Source organism: Lynx canadensis, chromosome F1, assembly GCF_007474595.2.
Source record: "Lynx canadensis isolate LIC74 chromosome F1, mLynCan4.pri.v2, whole genome shotgun sequence".
NCBI lineage: Eukaryota > Metazoa > Chordata > Mammalia > Carnivora > Felidae > Lynx > Lynx canadensis.
Genome location: NC_044319.2, coordinates 27,892,742 through 27,901,592, shown reverse-complemented (window position 1 = coordinate 27,901,592; position 8,851 = coordinate 27,892,742). Strand labels below are relative to the sequence as shown.

General features: G+C 44.1%; 1 protein-coding gene across 3 annotated transcripts in view; it reads left to right on the top strand.

The window, feature by feature from the left end:
- Positions 1-7,978: 7,978 nt before the first annotated feature.
- CEP350 (centrosomal protein 350) overlaps positions 7,979-8,851 on the top strand; it is a 158,462-nt gene continuing 157,589 nt past the window's right edge. For all 3 annotated transcript variants that reach the window (XM_030303179.1, XM_030303180.1, XM_030303178.1), the window contains exon 1: positions 7,979-8,320. The gene's annotated coding sequence lies outside the window, so the exon portion shown is untranslated. The remainder of the gene's footprint in view (positions 8,321-8,851) is intronic.

Genomic DNA, 8,851 nt, shown 5'->3' with positions numbered 1-8,851 from the left:
TATGAATGAGTAACTCAAAAACAGGGTGGGAGAAAGTGTAGATCCCACCACTGATTTAACTGTTTGCCCTACAGTTCCATTAAATCTTCAAACCATATCCTATACATCAAAAAAAAAAAAAAAAAAAAAAGATACGTACCATAAAAGCAGAATCTCTGCTAAGGTTAAGTCCATCCAGGTTAAATTCCTTGTTCTGGAGTCATAGGGCAAGTCATAGGGCAAGTCAGTGTGAGTAGAGGCTTTGGAATCAGATCTAGGTTGGATCAGTAATGTCCTGCTAACTCAATATGAAAGTTTCAAGCCCTTAAAACCCTGTGGTGCTTTATCGCAAAGTTTTCATTCTCAGCAACTGGTTTGTGCAAAACCAATGTTAACTGCATTTATAGATTATTTGGAGTGGGGTTAAGATCTTTTTTCATGTTGGAAAATAATTTCCCAGACCATCTAAATATAATTCTGTGCTTATTTAGTCTTGTTTGCTGCTAAATTCATTGAAAGTCTCTCTGATTTCTTTCTTACGAGTGATGTCTTGACCTTCCCAGATAAGGATAAACGTTTTACCTAGCAATAAAGCAGAACCAATCTGTTTTAATATTTACTCAGGAGGTTGTCAGTAAAGTAAGTGAAGTAAATGGCTCTGTTTTAACTTTACTAGAACTTATTTGTTAGAATTTCTTTCCTTTCAAGCTATGGATTTTTGCAATGGTCAGGTAACTTTCTACATTTAAGAAGAATGTGATCCTGAGTCACGAATGAGCTCAAATCCCGAGTTCCTCTTTTTCAAGGAGGTAGACAAATACTGCTTGCTCCCTTCTTTTTTTCTTTATTTTTTAAAAATCTGTGACTATGAATGGCTGAATCCTCAGAGAACTTTCAGGTACATTCCACATTATGTATTTCTGGCAGCAATAGGCTTCCTCATGTGCCCTCTCACAGAATCTCAAAATCTCAGGGCAATTCTGCTGAACTGAGTCATAGTCTCAGGACTGAATGGCATCGAGCATGAGAAACACAGTGTTGTTAACAATACACTTATACTGACAGGTTTGTCCAGTAAAAAACAGACTCTGCTAGGACGGTCCAGCGTGTTCTTACCAAAGGCAAATCTTTGCCATGGTTTTCTTATAGGGCTGTAATGATGATTAAATTAGTGGGCCAAAGTTCACTGCAAATCCTGCAATAACATCATACCTAATTCTAAACTGACATCTGGTTTGGTTGTTTAAATATTAAAATAGTTCTGCACTAAATGATATATCTGATAAAGGATTAGCATCCAAAATATATATATAAAGAACTAATAAAACTCAACACCCCAGAAAACCCAAATAATCCAATTAAAAAATGGGCAAAAGACATAAATAGACATTTTCCCGAAGAAAACATACAGATGGCCAACAGACATACGAAAAGATGTTCAACATAGCTCATCATCAAAGATATACAAATCAAAAGTACAGTGAGTATCACCTCACACCTGTCAGAATGGCTAAACTCAAAAACATAAGAAACAACAGGTGTTGGCAAGGGTGTGGAGAAAGGGGAACCCTCCTGCACCGTTGGTGGGAATGCAAACTGGTACAGCCACTGTGGAAAGTAGTATGAAGTTTCCTCAAAAAGTTAAAAATAGAACTACCCTACAATCCATCAATTGTACTACTAGGTATTTACCCAAAGAGTACAAAAATACTAATTCAAAGGGATACATGCACCCTAATGTTTATAGCGGCAGTATCTATAATAGCCTAATTATGGAAAAGCCCAAATGTCCATCAACTGATGAATGGATGAAGAAGATGTGGTATATATGCACAATGGAATATTATTCAGTCATCAAAGAAAAATGACGTCTTGCCATTTGCAATGATGTGGATGGAAGCTAGAGAGTATTATGCTAAGTGACATAAATCAGTCAGAGCAAGACAAATACCATATGATTTCACTCATATGCGGAATTTAAGAAACCAAACAAATGACCATAGGTAAAAAAAAGAGAGAGGCAAACCAAGAAACAGGCTCTTTTATTATTTATTTTTGAGAGAGAGAGAGAGAGAGAGAGAGAGAGAGAGAGAGAGAACACGCACATGTGAGCTGGGGAGGGGCAGAGGGAGAGGGAGAGAGAGAATCTCAAGCAGGGTCCATGCTCAGCATGGAGCCCAACCAACATCATGACCTGAGCCAAAATCAAGAGTCAGCCACTTAACTGACTGAGCCACCCAGGTGCCCCATCGGATTCTTAACTATAGAGAACAAACTGATGGTGGCCAGAAGAGAGGTGGGTGGGAGGATGGGTAAAATAGGTGATGAGGATTATGGAGTATACTTGTGATGAACACCGGGTGTTGTATGTTAAGTGTTGAGTCACTACGTTGTACACCAGAAACTAACATTGCCCCGCATGTTAACCAACTGTAATTTAAATAAAAACTTAAAAAACATAGTTCTGTACTGGTTGCTAAATAGCTGTTGTCCTTCAGCAACCTGATTGGCAAGATCTAACAACTAAGGTGTTTATACCCGCCAAAAAGGGAAGCCTCTAACCCTGCTCCATTCTGATTGGCTCCCCACCTTACTGGTTGTTGTAAAGTTGTAGTAACACTCCTGCCTGAAACAAATGTGACAATAAAAGTGAATGATATGTGTGTGCGTGTGACATAACGTGTGTGTGTGTGTGTGTGTGTGTGTGTGTGTATAAAGAGAGAGACACAGAGGGAGAGAAGATGGAGGTTGGATCGACAATGCCCTGCTACTCAAATATGGAAGTTTCTTTTCTGTTTTATCACAAGTTTTCCATTGTCAGCAACTGGTTTATGCAAAATCAATGTTAATTGTATTTATAGAGTATTCGGAATGGGAATTTTAAGATTTTTTAAAAGTTAGACTTTTTAATTTTTTAAAGTATATATGTAAAAACATACTTCTATATGTTACAGTATATATAATATTAACATTAAATTACATATACTATACATTATATTGCACACATATTATAATATTACATTTGTACATATTTTGTTACATATTTTAATGTATATATATACATATTTACATATCCTATTGGTTCTATTAGACCTGACTAATACAGATAGGATCCAGAACCATCTGGAATTATCAATCCCTCATTTGTCTTGTAGTTAATGCTGGAAAGACTTAGACAGTTGGGAGGAGGAATACCTAGGGTTCTTTGTGCATTTCTATCTCTATATGGTCTTCCAGTATGGAGCTTCAACTGGGCTTTTTTCGTGTCAGACAGGATTCCCAAGGCATGTGTCCCTGGAGACAAAACACTAAGCAGAATTATATTGCTTCTTATGACCTAACCTCTGAAATCACATTTTATCATTTCAGTTGTATTCCCTTGGTTGAGACAGTTACAAAATTCCATCCAGGCTCAAGAAGAGGGGACACAGGGGCGCCTGAGTGGTTCAGTTCGTTGTGTCCGAGATTCTTGGTTTCAGCTCAGGTCATGATCTCACGGTTTGTGAGTTTGAGCCCAGGATCGGGCTTGGTGCTATCAGTGGAGGCTGCATGGGATCCTCCCTCTCCCTCTCTGCCCTTCCCCCACTCACGCTGTCTCAAAATAAACTTAAAAAAAAAAAAGAAAATAATTTGTTTGACTTGAATTAATCAAAAATTGAACAATGTTAGCATTAACTTTGAGTTTCTTTTTACTTAGAACCAGCTGTACTGCGTTTTCACTGACCTATCTTCCTCTCCCAGGAATGTGCATAGTGGAGGGCTGGGCTGAGGAGAGGAGATGACCTCTCTTTGCTGATCTGGAAGAGTGGCTTGGAGGCAGGACACAGGTTGGAGTTGATTCTGCACAAACTTCCCCTTGGTGGTGGTTGCCCTTTATGTGAACTGTGGCTAATTTACCTCCAAGGAAGTTGCTGCAGCTTTTTCTTGGATATACACTCTTGTCTTGGCTTAAACTCTGATAAAAAGAGTGTACTTTTCTGTTCAGTGCTACAAAGTTCAAAAGTTTCTTGAACCCCAAATCAGTAAGATATCATTTCTACTGTTCGAAATTACATTCTTGTGTTCTTTTACTTTTCTCTCTGGGGTGTTCTTCCTCCTATTCCCTACATGTATTTTAAAATTCTCATTTATTTTTATGTTTAAAATATATTATTTAATATTTTGGAAATACAAAAACTATGAAGAATAACAATACAAACACCCACACCTAGCTTGAGAAATAAAACATTACCACCAACACCATCGAAGCTTCTTGAGTTCATCTGGACTACATATAACTTCCCCTTCTGCTCCCTCAGAGGTAATCACATTTCTGAATGTACTCTTTCTTATTCTTTGGCATTTAAAAATATTTTGCTACAGGGTCACCTGGGTGGCTCAGTGGGTTAAGGGTCTGACTTCAGCCCAGGTCATGATTTCACGGTTTGGTATTTCAAACCCCTGGTCGGGTTCTGTGCTAACAGCTCAGAGTCTGGAGCTTGCTTCTGATTCTGTGTCTGCCTCTCTCTCTCTCTGTCCCTCCCCCCATTGAGCGCTCTCTCTCTCTCTCTCTCTCTCTCTCTCTGTCTCAAAATAAACATTTAAAAGAAATTGAATCTCCTCCTCTTTTCCCCCATTTTTGACCATTCTATTCTTACCTGCGGAATGTTATTGATGCCTGTGACTCTCCTTCAGCTGGCCACTCCCAATGTCCCCTCATCTTCTGCCCCCTGCCAAATTCTTGTCTTTCTCTGGGTTCCACTCACCCTGGCAGGCCACCCTTTCAGGAGGATTCCTTCAATTTTAATTTCTTTTTTTTTTTTTTAAGGAAAATACCTAATCTCTATTTTAAAATACTTATTTTTTTTAACCTTTATTTATTTTTTGAGAGACAGAAAGAGACAGAGAACGAGTGGGGGAGAGGCAGAGGGAGAGGGAGACACAGAATCTAAGCAGGCTCCAGGCTCCGAGCTGTCAGCAGAGCCCGACGCGGGGCTCGAACTCACAAACTGTGAGATCATGACCTGAGCCAGAGTCGGACGCTCAACCGACTGAGCCACCCAGGCGCCCCTAAAATACTTATTTTTAAATGGTTAGTATAGTGACATGATTCAAAATTGTTAAAGTACAAAAGAGTACAACTGATAAATCTCCCTCTTACTCTTAGTCATCCGTTTCCTTCCACACAGACAGCCAGTGATAGCAGTGTCCTCTGTATCCATGTAGAGATAATTTATACATGTACAAGCAAGTATTATATTTCTCTCCACCTTTCCTTAACTCGAATAGTAGAATACTATTTACGTGGGTTCTGACTTCAGGTTCAGTTATCTCTGACTCCTCTTTTGGAGCAGGAACACTCAACCTGGGCAGGCACCATTCTCTACCTGACTGCTGAGGCTGCTGTACCTTTTCAAGGCTGAATCCAGCCTCAGGCTACTCTGGCTTCCAGATTCTGGTGCACACATCAAGCTTTCCATGTTGTCTCCTCAAAGCCCTTCTCTCTAGCTTGAGGAAAGGAAGAAGCCACCTCTGTACCTCTCCGCCTATTCTCTCCAAAAATCTTCCTCTCAAATCCTGTAAATCTACAATCCCTTAATCCTTTTTCTCTTTAAGTTGATTTATTTATTTTGGGAAAGAGAGAGAGAGTATGAGCTGGGGAGGGGTGGGAGAGGTGGGGGGACAGAGGATACGAAGCGGGCTCTGTGTCGATAGCAGAGAGCCATATTCGGGGCTTGAACTCATGAGCTGTAAGATCATGACCTGAGCAGAAGTTGGACGCTCAACTTACTGAGCCACCCAGAAGCCTCTCTCAATCCTTTCATATCACTGACCGGGTTGAAGGGTCTTGAGAGAGGGGCCCAAGAATTGCATTACTGGTATCATATTACTCCTTTGAAAATGTGCTTCTTGGACGCCTGTCTCATAATTTACTTGCTGCTATCAGTTTGTCTCAGGACCTCACGCAACAATTGCAATTTCATGTTCATTATAGTCAAATATGGTAAAATGCTGCAAGAGCCAATCTGTAGGGTATAAATAATAAGAGCTATGGCATGTCAAAAAGAAGAGAGGTTGGTGTGTTTGAGGTATTTGGGAGGTGAAGGAGAGGCAGGGGTCAGCGTGCAGTATGAGAGATGGAAACTGTGCATAGGCTGATATGAGGATAACACTGCTCCCCACACAGTGACAGAAACTTTTGGTGTTTTCTCTGTTACCCAGGAGGCAGCATGGGGGTGGAGAAGTATAAATAGGCTTTAGAGTAAGGGAGACCTCAAATCTTACATTTGCTTTTTACTGATGGCATAATATTGGGCAAATTACTTAACTTTTCACAACGCATTTCCACTTTTTTTTTTTTTTAATTTTTTTTTTCAACGTTTATTTATTTTTGGGACAGAGAGAGACAGAGCATGAACGGGGGAGGGGCAGAGAGAGAGGGAGACACAGAATCGGAAACAGGCTCCAGGCTCCGAGCCGTCAGCCCAGAGCCTGACGCGGGGCTCGAACTCACAGACCGTGAGATCGTGACCTGGCTGAAGTCGGACGCTTAACCGACTGCGCCACCCAGGCGCCCCAAAACGCATTTCCACTTTTAAAGATTTTATTTTTAAGTAATCTCTACATCTAAAGTGAGGTTCCAACTCACAACCTCGAGATAAAGAGCCCCACGCTCCACCCACTGAGCCAGTCAGGCTCCCCCTTCCCATTTCCTCTTTTTAAAAACGTGAGTATAATATTTAATAAGGTGGTTGTATAAATTCAGGAAAATAACATATGAAAAACACCTATCCCACTGCTTTACACAGAAAGGATGAGGAAAATAACTTTGTCCTTATGTTGTTTTCTCACTACCCCTGGCACCACTGGGATACCCACATTTCCTGTTCTTCCCTCCGGTACAGCCTCCTGGAGACACAGTACAGATTTTACATATGTGCAGGACCATTTTTGCACATCCACATACGTCCTATTCAGGCACAGTTAAAAGCCCTACAGAGAAGGAGCGGTTACTGCCTTCTGCTTTTACTGATGAGGTCTACCCAATAAGCAGTTACCCAGCACCTAAAATGTCCTAGTTACACCTAGCAGTTAGCAGTTATCCAGCACCTAAAATGAGCTAGGCCCTACTGGGGTACAGAGAGACAAGCGTCTTCAAGATACTTAAAGATGAGAAATAGTCTCTGGGTAAACAGTTGTGGGAGTTCAGAAGGTGCAGGAAAGTGATGGGCAGAGAGCTTGTGCGAAGTGAGCACCTAGCGGAAGGTGGCATTATTTGCAGAAGACATGTCATTTAAGCTAAGTCCTGACACACATTAGAATTCACCATTCGGAGACTGGGGAAAGAGGATAAAGATATTAGAAGATATGTTGATCACACAAAGTCTCTCAAAGCACAGTTCTACCAATACCTATACCTAAACGGGAGGAAACTCCGTTTTCCTTGCTCTGGAGTCTCCAGCCATTGGACAGACTGCATGCTGAACACAATCGTTAACCCTCGCGAACAAAACGGCCAGTGACAGCAGTGGGTAACTGCAGCAGCCGCAGCGCTGCAATTGCTCTGAAACTGATTGGGGTAAAGAAGATTTACTTGGACGACAATTGGTGAAACATCGTAAACTCTGAGAAGCTGTAATTTCGACTTCTGAGCGCACCCTGGTCAAACCCCCAGCTTGTTTTTTTGGCCCGGGGTGAAATGCGCAGCCAAAAGGCCCAATTAGCGTCCGAGGAAGGAGGGTGGGGGGTGGGGGTGGAGAGAGGTCTCCGCTGCGGATCTACTTTGGCTCCTCCCGAGTCCTGCAAGGCACAAACTCGCCACACTAAACATGGCGCTCTCGAGTGTCATTTCTTCGTTCTCTCTCCCGCACCTTTCGGCCACACTCAACATGGCCCGAACCGAAGGTTGTATTCCTGTAGAACCGTGTCGGGACAGTTCTCGCGAGGTTTGCCTGGGCCCCTACTGCTCCCGCCCTGCCTCGCGCGACCGCCACTGCCACTGCCGCCGGCGCCGCTCCTCCTCCGTGTCAGTTGTTGGGCTGTAATGGCGACTGGGCCGCCGCGGCCGAAGTGACTCCCGGGCGGGGGAGCGGGGCCGGACCTGCGCCAGAGGGAACTGCAGAGAGCCGCAGCTCAGGGGGAGGCTTGCTGTGGGGGAGGGGAGGCAGCCTTTCTGCCTCTCCTTCCTTCTCTGCAGCCCGGCGGATCCCGGGAGCCGGTGCGAGGCGGGCACCCGGTGCGTCCCCGGAGCGGGGAGGCCAGGCCCGGCAGCCCTGGGGCCGGTCGGGGCGGCATCACTGCACCCTCCGCCAGGCCCCGCGGGATGCACCGTGGGAGCCGAGGGCGGAGGCGACACTCTCAGGTGAGCCGCGGGAGGACGTGGCTGGGACCGCGGACGCTCGCTTAGCTTCTGCTGCCTCTGTCCGCGGTCCCGGGTCCCCGGTGGCGGCGAGAGAGGCGGGGCGGGGCGCCGGGAGTCCTGGCCCAGCCTGGCGTCCCCCTCGGGGAACCTCCCCGTGTCCTGAGCCTTTGCGGGGAGGGCCATCCTGAGACCTGGATTTCAGGTCCCACCGGTGCCTGCCGAAGACGGATTTCCTTCCTTACCTGCTAGTGCTCTCCCTGCTCCCGCCCCTGCTCTCGTCTGCAAAAGATGTAAGATACCTCTCGCCTTTGGTCTCCGGAGAAGTGCTCCTCCTTCGCTTGCAGATCAGGCATATTTTAGGAAATTCCGGGCAACTGGCTCCAGTGGCAAGGATGACTGGTTTCTGTTCCTTTTTGGTGGGGATAAGCATTCTCAAGTATAGGGAAAACTTTGATCTTCTGCTCCAGTCTAGCAGCTGCTGAATGTAGTCTACCGATTTATTCACAAATGATTTAGTGGGAGATTTAAAAA